Here is a 19,983-nt window from a genome sequence, read left to right as displayed (position 1 = left end):
TCGTGGCACCAACCAGGATTAAAGGGGTGCATTGGTACCGGTTCATGGCACCAACCGGGACCAATGCCCCCCTTTAGTCCCGGTTGGTGCCACCAACCGGGACTAAAGGGGGCATTGGTCCCGGTTGGTGCCATGAACTAGGACCAATGCTCCGTCTATATAAGGCAACACTTGTGAAAATTTTCATTCAGTTCGTCTTCCCCGCCCTGACGCCGCCGCCAGGCTGCCCCTCCGCCTCGCCGTCGCCGTCGTCGCCCTGCCTCCGACGCCGCCCCCGCCCCGTCCCGACGCCGTCCCCGCCCCGCGCCACCCCTGCCCCGACAGCGCCGGCCCTGCCTCCTCGTCGCCGTCGCCGCGCCCGCTGTGAGCGCCGCCTCGATCCCCTCCTCCTCCTCCCCCTGGACTGGCCCCTGCCGCTGCCGCCGCGCCCCCTATGATTTTTTCTTCAGATTATATGTATATGTGTGATTATATGTATGTGTGTATATATGATTATATGTCCTGTTTTTTCAGATTTTTTATTTAGGTTGTTAGTAGATATCGATTTTAGGTTAGTGTAGAGGAAAAAGTAAAATAAGGAAAAGGAAGAAAAGAGGAAGAAGGAAGAAGGAAGAAGAAGAAAAATAAGGAGAGGAAAAAGGAAAATAAGAAGAGGAAGAAGGAGAAGAAGAAGGAGAAGAAGAGGAGAGGAAGAAGAGGAGAAATAAATAAGAAGAGGAAAAAAGAAGAATAAAAAAGAGGAGAAGAAGAAAGGAATAGAGGAGAAGAAGAAAAAATAAGAAGAGGAAAAAAGAAGAATAAAAAAGAGGATATTTTTCTATTTTTTCTTCTTCTCCTCTATTCCTTTCTTCTTCTCATCTTTTTTTCTTCTTTTTTTCTTCGATCTTCTCCTCTCTATTCCTTTCTTCTTCTCCTCTTTTTTTCTTCTTCTTCCTCTTCTTATTTTTTATCGGGTATGTCGTTGTCGATATACCCCCTCCCTGATAACTTCGACATGAGGGGGGGGGGGGTCGATAAATAATAGAACTAGTTAAACTAGTTTTTTTAGTAAGTACTACTTTATTTTATTTATAGTAAGTGCTTAGTAGTTGAACTAGTTGATTTAATAAAACTACTTTATTTTACTATAGAAGTAGTTTATTTTTAGTAAGTACTACTTTATTTTATTTATAGTAAGTGCTTAGTAGTTGAACTAGTTGATTTAATAAAACTACTTTATTTTACTATATATAGAAGTAGTTTATTTTTAGTAAGTACTACTTTATTTTATTTATAGTAAGTGCTTAGTAGTTGAACTAGTTGATTTAATAAAACTACTTTATTTTACTATAGAAGTAGTTTATTTTTAGCAAGAAAATTAATAGTTCCGGCAAATTTCAGGCGCTCGATATGTCCTTTTTTAGAAAGATAATTAAATGATATTTTGGGTTGACTTTAAGTCTGTCGAGTCTCCACCATATATGAGAGGACGAAGCATCCCGACTATTGTCGTGGGGGTAGCTTCTCTTTCGTTCCCGTGTGCTAGACAATTTGGTGTAATGCACCCGGGAACGAAAGGAGGAGCTACCATCACCGACGGTCGCAAATGTCAGAGAGGAATCAGTGAGGGAGAGTCTCCACCATATATATATGAGAGGACGAAGAATCCTGACTGTTGTCGTGGGGGTAGCTTCTCCTTCGTTCCCGTGTGCTAGACAATTTGGTGTAATGCACTCGGGAATGAAAGGAGGAGCTACCATCACCGACGGTCGAATATATACACCACGTGAGCTGAGAGTTTTCAAGAAAAGACTCGACAGACCGATAGTCAACCTGTGATGAATAATAATGATCTAATTTAGGTATTTAGTACATATATTTAATTGTACAAGTTTAATATTTGAATTATGAACATAGGAAATGTCGTACTCGGACGACGAAAGTCTCCCGGGGGAGTGCGACTGGTGCCACAACGACCGAGGTCTGTGCGACAGGCCTCACCTGCACGAAGATCGGCGCTTCATCATTAAGCTCGAGGAGACCTTCGATGTTGAAACGGTACGCAACGACGACAAGTGTTTTTTTTCGTAATTAAGCACAACTTCAACTATTTCAACGTGTAATTTTCATCTTTTACAATTCGACTAGCTTATCGCATGCCATGCAAGACGCTATGTCTTGGAGAGGATGGGTTTTGAAGACCATGAAAGTTTTGAAACAAAGAAAATTCACCTAAGGACTAATCATGGTATGGATTTTGAAGTTAATCTGTATAATTCTGAGAGCGTAACCCATTTTGGTTGCCCAAATTGGGAAGCACTTTGCAAGATGTATGGTTTTTATGAGGATATGCTTGTCACCATGGATCTTGGTGATCCTGACATCGAGCAAAACAATATGGACATTTGGGTCCTTGTTGATACGCTTCCAAATCTACCGCTATGTGAGTTTCTCAAACATAGTTATTAGCTAATTTATATTGTTTATTTCAAAATAGTTGACAACTTATTTCCATGGACAGCTTATTTTCATTGTTTAAACAATGTGCGGAAGATGGTAGACAAAACCCACTACACCGATGGCTCTGAGTTAACTTATCAGGAGAAAAATCATCTGGTCGCATTTTGTACTGATCTTGAGAATTACAATATCTATTATAAAACTCCTCCACATTATGGTGAATACATGCCACTAGTGCACGTGTTGAACTACGGTAACATCCATGGAGATGCCATGGTAAGATTTTTTTACTATTACGACATCCGTGCATCTTTTGCATAAATTCTTTTAAAACTTAACTACATTGCTAACTACGAAGTTATTACAATGTTTTTCAACAGATAATCCCGAATGATTGTGTGCCTCATCTGATGTATCAGAATGGTCGCCTTGATGTTTTGAACATACGGCCAGGTCATCCTACGAATCTCACCTGTTCATATCGGATTTCTAAAAGAAGTGGAGACATGAAAATCAAAGAATGGAAAAAATGTATGGACAGTCGTAAGGAGGTTCTTGGAAGCAAAAGGAAGTGAAGCGCAAGAATTGGAGACATGATGATCTCCGTTCTCCACAACGGAGAGTCAGGGCCTATATTGTTTTATGCTATTTTACCTTAAAGAGGGATTTAGGTCCTACCTAATACTGATGATCATGTGCTAAGAACAATTATGTTCGGTTGGTTCGATGACTATGAGGATGATGATCGTATGACTTGTTATTAATAACAAGTAGAAGTTGTATGATGATGATTAGTAGGACTTGTTATTATGATTATGCATGATGCAAGCATGAAGAGTTATTATATATCAGTGGGTGAAATGAACATGGATTGGACGGATTGAAGTGAAGGCAACATGTGCTGCATGTTGATACGTCTCCAACGTATCTATAATTTATGAAGTATTCATGCTATTATATTATCCATCTTGGATGTTTAATGGGCTTTACTATGCACTTTTATATTATTTTGGCACTAACTTATTAACCCAGAGCCCAGTGCCAGTTTCTGTTTTTCTCCTTGTTTCAGTGTTTCGCAGAAAAGGAATATCAAACGGAGTCCAAACGGAATGAAACCTTCGGGAGAGTTATTTTTGGAACGGAAGCAATCCAGAAGACTTGGAGTGTACGTAAGGGAAGCAACGAGGAAGGCATGAGGCAGGGGGCGCGCCCACCCACCTTGGGCGCGCCCTCCACCCTCGTGGGCCCCTCGTGGCTTCCCTGACCGACTTCTTTCGCCTATATATATCCATATTGTTGGGGAACGTAGTAATTTCAAAATTTTTCCTACGCACACGCAAGATCATGGTGATGCATAGCAACGAGAGGGGAGTGTGTTGTCCACGTACCCTCGTAGACCGAAAGCGGAAGCGTTAACACAACGCGGTTGATGTAGTCGTACGTCTTCACGATCCGACCGATCAAGTACCGAACGCACGGCACCTCCGAGTTCAGCACACGTTCAGCTCGATGACGTCCCTCGAACTCCGATCCAGCCGAGTGTTGAGGGAGAGTTTCGTCAGCACGACGGCGTGGTGACAATGATGATGTTCTACCGACGCAGGGCTTCGCCTAAGCACCGCTACGATATTATCGAGGTGTAATATGGTGGAGGGGGGCACCGCACACGGCTAAGAGATCAATGATCAATTGTTGTGTCTATGGGGTGCCCCCTGCCCCCGTATATAAAGGAGCAAGGGGGAGGCCGCCGGCCAAGGAGGAGGGCGCGCCAAGGGGGGAGTCCTACTCCCACCGGGAGTAGGACTCCTCCTTTCCTTGTTGGAGTAGGAAAAGGGAAGGGAGAAGGAGAAAGAAGGAAGGGGGCGCCCCCCTCCCTAGTCCAATTCGGACTAGTCCATGGGGAGGGGTGCGGCCACCCTTTGGGGCCTTTCTCTCCTTTCCCGTATGGCCCATTAAGGCCCAATACGAATTCCCGTAACTCTCCGGTACTCCGAAAAATACCCGAATCACTCGGAACCTTTCCGAAGTCCGAATATAGTCGTCCAATATATCGATCTTTACGTCTCGACCATTTCGAGACTCCTCGTCAAGTCCCTGATCTCATCCGGGACTCCGAACTCCTTCGGTACATCAAAACATATAAACTCATAATATAACTGTCATCGTAACGTTAAGCGTGCGGACCCTACGGGTTCGAGAACTATGTAGACATGACCGAGACACCTCTCCGGTCAATAACCAATAGCGGAACCTGGATGCTCATATTGGCTCCCACATATTCTACGAAGATCTTTATCGGTCAAACCGCATAACAACATACGTTGTTCCCTTTGTCATCGGTATGTTACTTGCCCGAGATTCGATCGTCGGTATCTCGATACCTAGTTCAATCTCGTTACCGGCAAGTCTCTTTACTCGTTCCGTAATACATCATCCCGCAACTAACTCATTAGTTACAATGCTTGCAAGGCTTATAGTGATGTGCATTACCGAGTGGGCCCAGAGATACCTCTCCGACAATCGGAGTGACAAATCCTAATCTCGAAATACGCCAACCCAACAAGTACCTTTGGAGACACCTGTAGAGCACCTTTATAATCACCCAGTTACGTTGTGACGTTTGGTAGCACACAAAGTGTTCCTCCGGTAAACGGGAGTTGCATAATCTCATAGTCATAGGAACATGTATAAGTCATGAAGAAAGCAATAGCAACATACTAAACGATCGAGTGCTAAGCTAACGGAATGGGTCAAGTCAATCACATCATTCTCCTAATGATGTGATCCCGTTAATCAAATGACAACTCATGTCTATGGCTAGGAAACATAACCATCTTTGATCAACGAGCTAGTCAAGTAGAGGCATACTAGTGACACTCTGTTTGTCTATGTATTCACACATGTATCAAGTTTCCGGTTAATACAATTCTAGCATGAATAATAAACATTTATCATGATATAAGGAAATAAATAATAACTTTATTATTGCCTCTAGGGCATATTTCCTTCAGTCTCCCACTTGCACTAGAGTCAATAATCTAGTTCACATCGCCATGTGATTTAACATCAATAGTTCACATCACCATGTGATTAACACCCATAGTTCACATCGTCATGTGACCAACACCCAAAGGGTTTACTAGAGTCAATAATCTAGTTCACATCGCTATGTGATTAACACCCAAAGAGTACTAAGGTGTGATCATGTTTTGCTTGTGAGATAATTTTAGTCAACGGGTCTGTCACATTCAGATCCCTAAGTATTTTGCAAATTTCTATGTCTACAATGCTCTGCACGGAGCTACTCTAGCTAATTGCTCCCACTTTCAATATGTATCTAGACCGAGACTTAGAGTCATCTAGATTAGTGTCAAAACTTGCATCGACGTAACCCTTTACGACGAACCTTTTGTCACTTCCATAATCGAGAAACATATCCTTATTCCACTAAGGATAATTTTGACCGCTGTCCAGTGATCTACTCCTAGATCACTATTGTACTCCCTTGCCAAAATCAGTGTAGGGTATACAATAGATCTGGTACACAGCATGGCATACTTTATAGAACCTATGGCCAAGGCATAGGGAATGACTTTCATTCTCTTTCTATCTTCTGCCGTGGTCGGGCTTTGAGTCTTACTCAATTTCACACCTTGTAACACAGGCAAGAACTCTTTCTTTGACTGTTCTATTTTGAACTACTTCAAAATCTTGTTAAGGTATGTACTCATTGAAAAAACTTATCAAGCGTCTTGATCTATCTCTATAGATCTTGATGCTCAATATGTAAGCAGCTTCACCGAGGTCTTTCTTTGAAAAACTCCTTTCAAACACTCCTTTATGCTTTGCAGAATAATTCTACATTATTTCCGATCAACAATATGTCATTCACATATACTTATCAGAAATGCTGTAGTGCTCCCACTCACTTTCTTGTAAATACAGGCTTCACCGCAAGTCTGTATAAAACTATATCCTTTGATCAACTTATCAAAGCGTATATTCCAACTCCGAGATGCTTGCACCAGTCCATAGATGGATCGCTGGAGCTTGCATATTTTGTTAGCACTTTTAGGATTGACAAAACCTCCTGGTTGCATCATATACAACTCTTCTTTAATAAATCCATTAAGGAATGCAGTTTTGTTTATCCATTTGCCATATTTCATAAAATGCGGCAATTGCTAACATGATTCAGACAGACTTAAGCATAGATACGAGTGAGAAACTCTCATCGTAGTCAACACCTTGAACTTGTCGAAAACCTTTTTGCGACAATTCTAGCTTTGTAGATAGTAACACTACTATCAGCTGTCTGTCTTCCTCTTGAAGATCCATTTAATCTCAATGGCTCGCCGATCATTGGGCAAGTCAATCAAAGTCCATACTTTGTTCTCATACATGGATCTCATCTCAGATTTCATGGCCTCAAGCCATTTTGCGGAATCTGGGCTCATCATCGCTTCCTCATAGTTCGTAGGTTCGTCATGGTCAAGTAACATGACCTCCAGAACAGGATTACCGTACCACTCTGGTGCGGATCTTACTCTGGGACCTACGAGGTTCAGTAATAACTTGATCTGAAGTTCCATGATCATCATCATTAACTTCCTCACTAATTGGTATAGGCGTCACAGAAACTGGTTTCTGCGATGAACTACTTTCCAATAAGGGAGCAGGTACAATTACCTCATCAAGTTCTACTTTCCTCCCACTCACTTCTTTCGAGAGAAACTCCTTCTCTAGAAAGGATCCATACTTAGCAACGAATGTCTTGCCTTCGGATCTGTGATAGAAGGTGTACCCAACTGTCTCCTTTGGGTATCCTATGAAGACACATTTCTCTGATTTGGGTTTGAGCTTATCAGGATGAAACTTTTTCACATAAGCATCGCAACCCCAAACTTTAAGAAACGACAACTTTGGTTTCTTGCCAAACCACAGTTCATAAGATGTCGTCTCAACGGATTTAGATGGTACCCTATTTAACGTGAATGCAGCTGTCTCTAATGCATAACCCCAAAACGATAGTGGTAGATCGGTAAGAGACATCATATATTGCACCATATCTAATAAAGTACGGTTACGATGTTTGGACATACCATTACACCGTGGTATTCCAGGTGGCGTGAGTAGTGAAAACTATTTCACATTGTTTTAACTGAAGGCCAAACTTGTAACTCAAATACTCTTCTCCACGATCAGATCGTAGAAACTTTATTTTCTTGTTACGATGATTTTCCGCTTCACTCTGAAATTATATGAACTTTTCAAATGTTTCAGACTTCTATTTCATTAAGTAGATATACCCATATCTGCTCAAATCATCTGTGAAGGTCAGAAAATAATGATACCTGCTACGAGCCTCAATATTCATCGGACCACATACATCTGTATGTATGATTTCTAACAAATCTGTTGCTCTCTTCATAGTTCCGGAGAACGGCGTTTTAGTCATCTTGCCCATGAGGCACGGTTCGCAAGCATCAAGTGATTCATAATCAAGTGATTCCAAAATCCCATCAGTATGGAGTTTCTTCATGCGCTTTACACCAATATGACCTAAACGGCAGTGCCACAAATAAGTTGCACTATCATTATTAACTTTGCATCTTTTGGCTTCATTATTATGAATATGTGTATCACTACGATCGAGATCCAACAAACCATTTTATTGGGTGTATGACCATAGAAGGTTCTATTCATGTAAACAGAACAACAATTATTCTCTAATTTAAATGAATAACCGTATTGCAACAAACATGATCAAATCATATTCATGCTCAACGCAAACACCAAATAACACTTATTTAGTTTCAACACTAATCCCGAAAGTATAGGGAGTGTGCGATGATGATCATATCAATCTTGGAACTACTTCCAACACACATCGTCACCTCGCCTTTTACTAGTCTCTGTTTATTCTGCAACTCCCGTTTCGAGTTACTACTCTTAGCAACTGAACCAGTATCAAATACCGAGGGGTTGCTATAAACACTAGTAAAGTACACATCAATAACATGTATATCCAATATACCTTTGTTCACTTTGCCATCCTTCTTATCCACCAAATAGTTGGGGTAGTTCCGCTTCCAGTGACCAGTCCCTTTGCAGTAGAAGCACTTAGTCTCAGGCTTAGGACCAGACTTAGGCTTCTTCACTTGAGCAGCAACTTGCTTGCCGTTCTTCTTGAAGTTCCCCTTCTTCCCTTTGCCCTTTTCTTGAAACTAGTGGTCTCGTCAACCATCAACACTTGATGTTTTTCTTGATTTCTACCTTCGTCGATTTCAGCATCACGAAGAGCTCGGGAATTACTTTCGTCATCCCTTGCATACTATAGTTCATCACGAAGTTCTACTAACTTGGTGATGGTGACTAGAGAATTCTGTCAATCACTATTTTATCTGGAAGATTAACTCCCACTTGATTCAAGCGATTGTAGTACCCAGACAATCTGAGCACATGCTCACTGCTTGAGCTATTCTCCTCCATCTTTTAGCTATAGAACTTGTTGGAGACTTCATATCTCTCAACTCGGGTATTTGCTTGAAATATTAACTTCAACTCCTGGAACATCTCATATGGTCCATGACGTTCAAAACGTCTTTGAAGTCCCGATTCTAAGCCGTTAAGCATGGTGCACTAAACTATCAAGTAGTCATCATATTGAGCTAGCCAAACGTTCATAACGTCTGCATCTGCTCCTGCAATAGGTCTGTCACCTAGCGGTGCATCAAGGACATAATTCTTCTGTGCAGCAATGAGGATAATCCTCAGATCACGGATCCAATCCGCATCTTTGCTACTAACATCTTTCAACATAATTTTTCTCTAGGAACATATCAAAAATAAACACAGGGAAGCAACAACGCGAGCTATTGATCTACAACATAATTTGCAAAATACTATCAGGACTAAGTTCATGATAAATTTAAGTTCAATTAATCATATTACTTAAGAACTCCCACTTAGATAGACATCCCTCTAATCATCTAAGTGATCACGTGATCCATATCAACTAAACCATGTCCGATCATCACGTGAGATGGAGTAGTTTCAATGGTGAACATCACTATGTTGATCATATCTACTATATGATTCACGCTCGACCTTTCGGTCTCCGTGTTCCGAGGCCATATCTGCATATGCTAGGCTCGTCAAGTTTAACCTGAGTATTCCGCGTGTGCAACTGTTTTGCACCCGTTGTATTTGAACGTAGAGCCTATCACACCCGATCATCACGTGGTGTCTCAGCACGAAGAACTTTCGCAACGGTGCATACTCAGGGAGAACACTTTTATCTTGAAATTTTAGTGAGAGATCATCTTATAATGCTACCGTCAATCAAAGCAAGATAAGATGCATAAAAGATAAACATCACATGCAATCAATATAAGTGATATGATATGGCCATCATCATCTTGTGCTTGTGATCTCCATCTCCGAAGCACCGTCATGATCACCATCGTCACCGGCGCGACACCTTGATCTCCATCGTAGCATCGTTGTCGTCTCGCCAACTATTGCTTTTACGACTATCGCTACCGCTTAGTGATAAAGTAAAACAATTACATGGCGATTGCATTGCATACAATAAAGCGACAACCATATGGCTCCTGCCAGTTGCCGATAACTCGGTTACAAAACATGATCATCTCATACAATAAAATATAGCATCATGTCTTGACCATATCACATCACAACATGCCCTGCAAAAACAAGTTAGACGTCCTCTACTTTGTTGTTGCAAGTTTTACGTGGCTGCTACGGGCTTAGCAAGAACCGTTCTTACCTACGCATCAAAACCACAACGATAGTTTGTCAAGTTGGTGCTGTTTTAACCTTCGCAAGGACCGGGCGTAGCCACACTCGGTTCAACTAAAGTGAGAGAGACAGACACCCGCCAGTCACCTTTAAGCAACGAGTGCTCACAACGGTGAAACCAGTCTCGCATAAGCGTACGCGTAATGTCGGTCCGGGCCGCTTCATCTCACAATACCGCCGAACCAAAGTATGACATGCTGGTAAGCAGTATGACTTATATCGCCTACAACTCACTTGTGTTCTACTCGTGCATAGCATCAGCGCATAAAACCAGGCTCGGATGCCACTGTTGGGGAACGTAGTAATTTCAAAATTTTTCCTACGCACACGCAAGATCATGGTGATGCATAGCAACGAGAGGGGAGAGTGTTGTCCACGTACCCTCGTAGACCGAAAGCGGAAGCGTTAACACAACGCGGTTGATGTAGTCGTACGTCTTCACGATCCGACCGATCAAGTACCGAACGCACGGCACCTCCGAGTTCAGCACACGTTCAGCTCGATGACGTCCCTCGAACTCCGATCCAGCCGACTGTTGAGGGAGAGTTTCGTCAGCACGACGGCGTGGTGACAATGATGATGTTCTACCGACGCAGGGCTTCGCCTAAGCACCGCTACGATATTATCGAGGTGTAATATGGTGGAGGGGGGCACCGCACACGGCTAAGAGATCAATGATCAATTGTTGTGTCTATGGGGTGCCCCCTGCCCCCGTATATAAAGGAGCAAGGGGAGGCCGCCGGCCAAGGAGGAGGGCGCGCCAAGGGGGGAGTCCTACTCCCACCGGGAGTAGGACTCCTCCTTTCCTTGTTGGAGTAGGAAAAGGGAAGGGAGAAGGAGAAAGAAGGAAGGGGGCGCCCCCCCTCCCTAGTCCAATTCGGACTAGTCCATGGGGAGGGGTGCGGCCACCCTTTGGGGCCTTTCTCTCCTTTCCCGTATGGCCCATTAAGGCCCAATACGAATTCCCGTAACTCTCCGGTACTCCGAAAAATACCCGAATCACTCGGAGCCTTTCCGAAGTCCGAATATAGTCGTCCAATATATCGATCTTTACGTCTCGACCATTTCGAGACTCCTCGTCAAGTCCCTGATCTCATCCGGGACTCCGAACTCCTTCGGTACATCAAAACATATAAACTCATAATATAACTGTCATCGTAACGTTAAGCGTGCGGACCCTACGGGTTCGAGAACTATGTAGACATGACCGAGACACCTCTCCGGTCAATAACCAATAGCGGAACCTGGATGCTCATATTGGCTCCCACATATTCTACGAAGATCTTTATCGGTCAAACCGCATAACAACATACGTTGTTCCCTTTGTCATCGGTATGTTACTTGCCCGAGATTCGATCGTCGGTATCTCGATACCTAGTTCAATCTCGTTACCGGCAAGTCTCTTTACTCGTTCCGTAATACATCATCCCGCAACTAACTCATTAGTTACAATGCTTGCAAGGCTTATAGTGATGTGCATTACCGAGTGGGCCCAGAGATACCTCTCCGACAATCGGAGTGACAAATCCTAATCTCGAAATACGCCAACCCAACAAGTACCTTCGGAGACACCTGTAGAGCACCTTTATAATCACCCAGTTACGTTGTGACGTTTGGTAGCACACAAAGTGTTCCTCCGGTAAACGGGAGTTGCATAATCTCATAGTCATAGGAACATGTATAAGTCATGAAGAAAGCAATAGCAACATACTAAACGATCGAGTGCTAAGCTAACGGAATGGGTCAAGTCAATCACATCATTCTCCTAATGATGTGATCCCGTTAATCAAATGACAACTCATGTCTATGGCTAGGAAACATAACCATCTTTGATCAACGAGCTAGTCAAGTAGAGGCATACTAGTGACACTCTGTTTGTCTATGTATTCACACATGTATCAAGTTTCCAGTTAATACAATTCTAGCATGAATAATAAACATTTATCATGATATAAGGAAATAAATAATAACTTTATTATTGCCTCTAGGGCATATTTCCTTCACATATACCCTAAAACCATCGGGGAACAGAATAGATCGGGAGTTCCACCGCCGCAAGCTTCTGTAGCCACCGAAAACCAATCTAGACCCGTTCCAGCACTCTCCTGGAGGGGGGGATCCCTCTCCCGTGGCCATCTTCATCATCTCGGTGCTCTTCATGATGAGGAGGGAGTAGTTCACCCTCGAGGCTGAGGGTATGTACTAGTAGCTATGTGTTTGATCTCTCTCTCTCTCTCTCTCTCTCTCTCTCTCGTTCTTGATTCGGCACGATCTTGATGTATCGCGAGCTTTGCTATTATAGTTGGATCTTATGACGTTTCTCCCCCTCTACTCTCTTGTAATGGATTGAGTTTTCCCTTTGAAGTTTATCTTATCGGATTGAGTCTTTAAGGATTTGAGAACACTTGATGTATGTCTTGCATGTGCTTATCTGTGGTGACAATGGGATATCACGTGATCTACTTGATGTATGTTTTGGTGATCAACTTGCGGGTTCCGTGACCTCGTGAACTTATGCATAGGGGTTGGCACACGTTTTTGTCTTGACTCTCCGGTAGAAACTTTGGGGCACTCTTTGAAGTACTTTGTGTTGGTTTGAATAGATGAATCTGAGATTGTGTGATGCATATCGTATAATCATACCCACGGATACTTGAGGTGACATTGGAGTATCAAGGTGACATTAGGGTTTTGGTTGATTTGTGTCTTAAGGTGTTATTCTAGTACGAACTCTTGAATAGATCGATCCGAAAGAATAACTTTGAGGTGGTTTCGTACCCTACAGTAATCTCTTCGTTTGTTCTCCGCTATTAGTGACTTTGGAGTGACTCTTTGTTGCATGTTGAGGGATAGTTATATGATCCTGTTATGTTATTATTGTTGAGAGAACTTGCACTAGTGAAAGTATGAACCCTAGGCCTTGTTTGAACGCATTGCAATACCGTTTGTGCTCACTTTTATCATTAGTTACCTTGCTGGTTTTATATTTTCAGATTACAAATACTCATATCTATCATCCATATTGCACTTGTATCACCATCTCTTCGCCGAACTAGTGCACCTATACAATTTACCATTGTATTGGGTTTGTTGGGGACACAAGAGACTCTTTGTTATTTGGTTGCAGGGTTGTTTGAGAGAGACCATCTTCAACCTACGCCTCCCACAGATTGATAAACCTTAGGTCATGCACTTGAGGGAAATTTGCTACTGTCCTACAAACCTCTGCACTTGGAGGCCCAACAACGTCTACAAGAAGAAGGTTGCATAGTAGACATCAAGCACTTTTCTGGCGCCGTTGCCGGGGAGGTGAGTGCTTGAAGGTATATCTTTAGATCTTGCAATCGAATCATTTTGTTTCTTGTTTTATCACTAGTTAGTCAATAAAATAAAACTACCAAAAAAATGGAATTAAGTTTGCCACATACGCTTCACCTTTTTAATATCTTTCGTGAAAATGATGGAAAGGAAAATTGTGCTCAAGTGCTAGAAGAAGAAGTCTATAAAATGTTTGGCACTAAATATTTGAATGATGAGCATGATTGCAATGTTGTTGGTATGAACTCTTTGAATATCCATAGTACTAATGATGATTGCACTAGTCATGATGAAAATATCTCTTATAAGCATGTCAACTTTTGTGGAATACATAGAGTTTGCAAGTACACACCATTAGGGAAGATAGATTTTGCAAGAGGCATAAGTACTTAGAAACTAAATGGTTGCAAGAAAGGCTAGATGTTTGTGCTGAAAATTTAAATTTTCTTAGCCATACTTGTGAACTTTGCAATGAACATGGTCATTTAACTATCCGATGCAAATTTTTTCATGATCTAATCGTTTCCAAAAATTGTGATGACTTGATTTCCCTTGCACATCATAATGAACTTAGTTTGCTTATTGGTTATGAAGAAATGAAACGTATAATTAACTATCTTCCAGTATTTGCCCGTGATAACCTTCTTGATTTTGATCTAGAGGAAATTTATATGTATTGTGCAGTGAATTGCATTGAAAATCCTTATATTGCCAATTACATAAAGAAAAGAAAGCAAATAGAAGATGAAGAGAACACTAATGAAAGGGAAGAGACTTCCCAACATCCTCCTATTATTTCTTATGATGAATCAGGTAACGAGGAGGAGCTTTCTATTCAACCAATCTCATCAATAAGGAGCTCAAAAAAGAGGGATAAACCCGCACATGATGTGAAGAAGAAAAAGAAAAAACGGAGAAGCAAAGGTAAAAAGGTATCCCTCCCAAATGATGTTGCTCCTACTACTCATTGTGATGATGATAATTTCTATACTATTGGTGGTATCCATACTATTAATAATGAGAGTGATTATGCTTATGATATGAAAAGGCCCAAGCTTGGGGATGCTATGTTTGATGAGGATGACACATTTGAGAATATATTTGCTGAAATTAATGCTTGTTCCAAGCTTGGGGATGCTATATTTAATGAAGATAATATTTTTAGCGTCCCAACTTTTGATATTTAAAGTTGTTATGATGATAGCATGCCTTCTACCTATGATGATTATATTGATGAAAGTGGGTTTAGAAGAGTGTCAAGTTTAGGAAGTAATGATCCCACTATTTTGGAGGATGTTGAATCTTATAATATTTATGAAAGTGGATTTGGAGAGGTCATGACTTTATTTAGTGATGAGTCCACTATCTTGGAAGAGGTTTCAATCGATTATGATGAGAACAAAGTTGCTACTTATGATGATTATTGTGATAAAACTTATGCTATAAAAAGTAGTGATGATTATATTTATAAAACTTGTCATGATTATGATTACCCCTTTTCTGAACATTACTCATTTAATGTGGAAACAATTTATAGTATTCGAGTCTCTTATGATACTCTCACTATTCCGAATGAGAAGAATTTTGCTTATGTGGAGAGTAGTAAATTTTCTATGCAAGTAGATCATGAAAAGAATGCTTTAGGTGCTGGTTATATTGTTGAATTCATTCATGCTGCCACTGAAAATTATTATGAGGGAGGAATGTATGCTTGTAGGAATTGCAATAATATCAAGTTTCCTCTCTATGTGCTTAAAATCTTGAAGTTATGCTTGTTTTACCTTCCTATGCAAGTTGATTCTTGTTCCCATAAGTTGTTTGCTCACTAAATCCCTATGCATAGGAAGTGGGTTAGACTTAAATGTGCTAGTCATATTCTTTATGATGCTCTCTTTATGTTTCAATTCTTATCTTTTATGTGAGCATTGTTGAAATCATCATGCCAAGCTAGGGGCGTTAAACGTTAGCGATTGTTGGGAGGCAACCCAATTTTATTTTATTTTCTTGCTTTTTGGTTCTGTTTAGGAATAAATAATCCATCTAGCTTATGTTTAGATGTGGTTTTGTGTTTTAATTAGTGTTTGTGCCAAGTAGAACCTTTGGGAAGACTTGGGCGAAGTCTTTATGATCATGCTGTAAAAAACAGAAACTTTAGCGCTGACGAGATTAGGTAAAACTTTTTACTGGAGAGTTCTATTTAGTTGATTCTTTTTGCAGATGATTACTAGACAAATTCCTCAGGTCCACCAATTTATTTTAGAATTTTTGGAGTTCCAGAAGTATACGTTTGATACAGATTACTACAGACTGTTCGGTTTTTGACAGATTCTGTTTTCTATGTGTTGTTCGCTTATTTTGATGAATCTATGAGTAATATCGGAGGGTATGAACCATAGAGAAGTTGGAATACAGTAGATATTACACCAACATGAATTTAGAATGAATTCACAACAGTACCTAAGTGGTGATTTATTTTCTTATACTAACGGAGCTTACGAGTTTTCTGTTAAGTTTTGTGTTGTGAAGTTTTCAAGTTTTGGGTAAAGATTCGATGGACTATGGAATAAGGAGTGGCAAGAGCCTAAGCTTTGGGATGCCCAAGGCACCCCAAGGTAATATTCAAGGACAACCAAGAGCCTAAGCTTGGGGATGCCCCAGAAGGCATCCCCTCTTTCGTCTTCGTTCATCGGTAACTTTACTTGGAGCTATATTTTTATTCACCACATGATATGTGTTTTGCTTGGAGCGTAATTTTATTTTCTTTAGCCTTGCTTGCTGTTTGAATAAAATACCAAGATCTGAAATTCTTAAATGAGAGAGAGTCTTCACATAGCTACATAATTATTCAACTACTCATTGATCTTCACTTGTATCTTTTTGGAGTAGTGTGTCATTTACTCGTGTGCTTCACTTGTATCCTATGAGTAAATGGTTGAATGAATTGAATATCATAAATCTGAAATTATATATGTTTCATATGCTTATCACATGTTGAGTAATGAATTTACATATAAGAAGTATAGGTGGTAAATTTATTGAAGGTTAGCAAACGTTGTATTGGTCACTTGAACAATTCATGAAAGAATATTGAAGGAAGAGAGATTTAACATATAAATATACTATCTTGGACATCTTTTGTAATTGTGAGCACTCATTAAAATATGACATGCTAAAAGGTTGATGTTGGACAAGGAAGACAACGTAATGGGTTATGTTTTCTTATATCCGAAATAAAGTATATTGTCATGGATCGCCCAACACGTTGAGCTTGCCTTTCCCCCTCATGCTAGCCAAATTCTTTGCACTAAGTAGAGATACTAGTTGTGCTTCCAAACATCCCTTAAACCAGTATTGCCATGAGAGTCCACCATACCTACCTATGGATTGAGTAAGATCCTTCAAGTAAGTTGTCATCGGTGCATGCAATAAAAATTGCTCTCTAAATATGTATGATCTTTTAGTGTGGAGAAAATAAGCTTTATACGATCTTGTGATATGGAAGCAATAAAAGCGATAGACTGCATAATAAAGGTCCCTATCACAAGTGGCAATATAAAGTGACGTTCCCTTGCGTTAAGATTTTGTACATCCAACTATGAAAACGCATGGGAACCTCTGCTTCCCTCTGCGAAGGGCATATCTTTTATTCTTGTCTTTTACCTTATGCAAGAGTCATGGTGATCTTCACCTTTCCTTTTTACATTTTATCCTTTGGCAAGCACATTGTGTTGGAAAGATTCTGATATATATATCCAATTGGATGTAAGGCATCATGAGCTATTATTGTTGACATTACCCTTGAGGTAAAAGGTTGGGAGGCGAATCTATAAGCCCCTATCTTTCTCTATGTCTGATTAAAACTTTGAACCCATAAATATCGCATGAGTGTTAGCAATTGTGAAAGACTAAATGATAGTTGAGTATGTGGAGTTTGCTAAATCAAAGCTCTGACATAGACTCTTCCTGAAAATAAGATGAATTGTAATTGTTTGATGACTAATAACACAGTTTGTTAGTTTCCAAGAAGGTTTATGATCTATACTTTAACATGTGAATAGCTTGTTACTTGATCATGAGAAGTTTTATGATATGAGCTACTGTTATGACATATAATGATGCTAGAAAAGTTGATTGAAATTATCATTGATCAAACTTGTGCACCTGCTAGCATTCACACTTCATAAATTCTTTCTTTTATCATTTACCTACTCGGGGACGAGCAGGAATTAAGCTTGGGGATGCTGATACGTCTCCAACGTATCTATAATTTATGAAGTATTCATTGTGACAGCCTGGTTTTTGCCCTTTCTTATTTGCTTGAAATTTCATTTGAAAGTTTTTGAAACTTGGAGTTTCTGAATCTTTTCATTTGGACTTAAACACTTGGGCATCCTTGGCTTTCACCCAAGTGTTCACTTCTCTCCCAAACCATCACTTCACTTCTGATCCACCACAAAATAACCTTTGGAATATTTTTCTTAAATGAAAAATATTCATTTTCTCTCAAAAACCCTAAGCCATATCTGTTTGCTTCAAGGCAACCCTCATTTTTATGGCTCAAAAAATTCTAAGATAATTCACAAATATTCTCGGGACCCTAGGGCACCTCCCTGAGCAAAAATATTTCATCACTTTTTGGAATATTTTTGCTACAGAAAATCTTTTCTGTTCTGGACAGAAATGGTGGTTTCTATAGCAACTACCATTTTACTTGCTCCATTTGACCTGAACTTTCTTGTGCATCTTTACCTTAGTAACTTATAACTAGCCTCCAAAGCACAACCCCAAACTCCCAGCCATTTGACCACAGTAACATCACAAAGTTACTGACCAGAAACTTACCTGGCTTGTAAAATCTTCTCTACTGCACCTGGATCCAAACCAAACCGTGGTAAACTTCAAAACTACCACGAACAACATGCCAGACATGATTTTTGGACGAAGGCTGGCCTGAGGAGAGAGTTCGGGTGGTGACCACGCGTGTCCACGATGCCAGGCATGCGTGTCGACGCGCTCTGGGTGACGCCGAGCGCTCTGTTCGAGCGTGCTCGCTTCCCCCGCCTGCCCAACCATGCCAAACCCCGCCACCATCATCGTCTCGACGTCCTTAACTCCTCCCTAGCACTCGCCGACGCCGGACCTCGCCGCAGCGAGCACGGGCTAGGTCCGGCCAGCCCAACAGTGCGGAGAGCACTGTGCTCGTCGCCATCCCCTTGATCCTGTGCTCGTCTCCGCTCGCCCACAGTGGCCGTGTGACCTCCATCGCCTTCTCCCCCTTCTCACTGACGCCGCTTGTCGCCGGGCGCCGTGGACAGGTGTCCATCGGCGGAGCCCGAAGCACCCTCGCCGCTCGCCTATAAATAGAGCCACCCCCAGCCTCCTCGAGCACCATCCAGCACTCACACACACCCCACGATCGAGTAGGAAGCCGTAGCCCGGCCGGGCAGGCCTCGGGCCGCCGTCCCCGAGCTCGAGCTCGCCGGCGATCCCCTCTGGTCGCCGTGGTAGCTCCAGCCCCTCCCAGGCCTGGGCGACCCCTCCAAGGCCTCCGCCTCTCTCCGGTGAGGCCATCTCTCCCACTTGGAGCCTCTGGAGTGACCTCTGCTCGCCGTCTTCCTCAACTCCGGTGACCTCCACGTTCTGCCTCTGCTTGCGAGCTAGTTTCCGACGCCGTCCGACCACCCCTAGCCACGCTACGGGTACGGGCAGGTGCGCCATCGTCCCCTCTCTCAATCCCTCCGTCTCGTTTGGGCCAAGGAGCCCTTGTCGCCGGCGAGAGCTCCGGTGAAGCCGCGGCCCTCTCTGTTGCTCTCTCCCTCTTCCACCACCTGACTAGCGGGGCCTGCTAGTCAGCCACTCAGTACACGCGCGAAGCGGTACGAGTGGTGGCGCCCCTGGGCTTTACGCCTTCGACGTCACCCCCCAGCTGTTTCTTTTTATTCAAATTCATTTATATTCCAGAGAGCTTCAAACAGTTTTAACTTTTTAAACATAAGTCCAAATGAGATGATTCTTTTTGCATTGTGTTCTTCGAAAGGAAATCTAACAGATCACCAAAGATGAGATTTTTCTGAGCTGTTTAGAATTTTTGGTGAATTTCAGAAGTGTTCTTGATATTCTCTTTTTGTGTTTAAAATTATTTTCAGAAGGTGAGGCTTGTCTTGAGGATCACCAGGAGGCTTGTGAACCTCATCTGCACTAAGGCAAGCCACAGCAACATTTTTATGATGCCATTTCAATATTTGTGATTTTCTCACTTAAATGAAATGATTAACCCATGCATTTAAATAATTATTGAATTATTTGTATTATGTTAAGTATTGGTCAGTTGTTATGCTTGATTTACAGAATAGTTGAAACTATTTTAAGTGGGTAAAGCAAGTTAAAATTTATTTGAGGTGA

Source organism: Triticum aestivum, chromosome 7D, assembly GCF_018294505.1.
Source record: "Triticum aestivum cultivar Chinese Spring chromosome 7D, IWGSC CS RefSeq v2.1, whole genome shotgun sequence".
NCBI classification, from domain to species: Eukaryota; Viridiplantae; Streptophyta; class Magnoliopsida; order Poales; family Poaceae; genus Triticum; species Triticum aestivum.
Note: the sequence above shows the minus strand (reverse complement) of the source record.